This window comes from Arvicola amphibius, chromosome 4 (assembly GCF_903992535.2).
Source record: "Arvicola amphibius chromosome 4, mArvAmp1.2, whole genome shotgun sequence".
Lineage (NCBI taxonomy): Eukaryota > Metazoa > Chordata > Mammalia > Rodentia > Cricetidae > Arvicola > Arvicola amphibius.
Genome location: NC_052050.1, coordinates 67448688 through 67450613, shown reverse-complemented (window position 1 = coordinate 67450613; position 1926 = coordinate 67448688).

Here is a 1926-nt window from a genome sequence, read left to right as displayed (position 1 = left end):
GGGACTAAACATGAGCGCCACCACGCTGAGCCAAGTAGATGTTTTGAAATAACGCTCAAGTAGGAATCAAAGGCCATTTCCAAGGCAATCTGAGGCCAAGGAGGTGTGAAGAAGGAAAAGGCAGCTGGGTGTCACTTCTTGCCAGTTATAGAAAGAGAAGAGGGAAAGCCAGAGATTGTCTAGGAGGATGAAATCATCACCAATTACACACATGCACTCTCTGGGGTCTGACATTAGGGCCCTTGTGGTCTGGAGGAGTTATTACTAACCAATAGATTTCAATCACCATTTAAATCTTCTTGCTTATTTGACTTTACTTTCAGAGAACAACGTGGAGCTAGTTCTCTCCGTTACGGAGATCCGCGGGATTGAATTCAGTCCATCAGATTTGGTGGCAAGAACCTTTACCCACTGAGCCATCTTACTGGTCCATGGACTCCTACATTACAAGAGTGGCTTGCATAGGTGAGGTTAAGAAGCTGGGGCTGGGGTGTGATTCAAACAGGAAAGTGTGCCAGCAATCCCCTCTCCACTCTCACCACTGGGCTGCACCTTTTGTTTTGGACAGTCTCAGGTATTCAGGCTGGCCTCGAATTTGTTGTGGCAGAGGATGACCTTGAACTCTGAATTGTCCTGTGCCTACCTTCCAGATGCTAGGATTATAGATGTGCCCTGTCACATATGGCTTATGCAGTTTTGGGGACAGACTTCAGGGCTTCCTGCCTGCCAGGCAAGCAAGCACTCTACCAACTGGGTTGTATCCCCGCCCCATTTCTTGTCGTGGAAATGTACAAGAAACAACAGCATGCAAGAGCATACAGCAAAAGAAAACATCGTAAGGTCCAGCTGGGTGAGATGCCAGTTCACCTTGGAGACAAGCTACGGTCAGTAAAGAAAGAAGGGAAAAGCCACTTCAGGGAGAGGCGGTGAATGGTACCACAGTTATGGAGGGGGTAGGAAGTGTTCTACATCATGGGGTGTGCCAAGACCAGATGTGGTCTCCAGATACCTCCAGCAGGCACAAGTTTCCAGCCAGGGAGAGAACAGGGGTGTTTTTCAAGATATTGGAGGTGGGGGGTGGACATTCGTGGGAAGTGGAGGGACAGAGGCAAACCTTGCCTTACTATCAGTGAGACCAGAGGGTGGGGGGAGAAGGAATTGGGGAGAACTGGATAGTGTATAGTCACTGGAAAAGACTACCAAGCCCGTGGAGACGTTTGTGCACGTTTTTTTGAATGGTAAGGTTGGAAAAGAAGATGTGCATGCGGTGGGAACGAACCAAGGCCCTCTCTTCATAATGATAGAACTCCAAACTCGCGGGACAGGCAGGGTGAGGATTGCTAGCAATATGCTACGTAGACGGTGAAGCTCCGCTTCCCAAACTGTGCATCTTTCTCCGGTTCATCATTGCGCAAGGAGCCAAAGGCTGCCTGGCCGGACTCACCGGTCCAGTCTGGGGTTCCCGCCCTAGCTCCGGCTTAGAGCATCAGGTGGGACCCACGGTATGGGCAGAAGAGGCTGAGAGAGCCTCTCCCGGACCTGCAGGTTCCAGCAAGGACAGCCAGCTTGGAGGCGGGGCCCCTAGGGCGCATGCAGCACCCCTCTGTGCTGTGCACTGACCTAGCTTCTCAGCCACACGCAGCAGGCCTCGGGAGGCGCCCCGGGTCCCCAAGACGTGGCAGTCGGGCCCCCCACCTCGCGGACTACAAGTCCCAGCAGCACCCGCAGCTAGTACCTCCCGCCCGGCCGCTGAGACCCCCGGTCGGTTCCAGCCACGGGGAGCGTGCTGCGCTGGGGTTGAGCGGGGTAGGGAGGCCGGTCCCGCGGGCGGGGGCGGGGCCCGCTCCGCGGCTTCTCCCGCCGCCGCCGCCAAGGGGAGTTTCCAGGAAGTGGCCATATTGGATCCATTCAGCCGCAGCCGCCCGG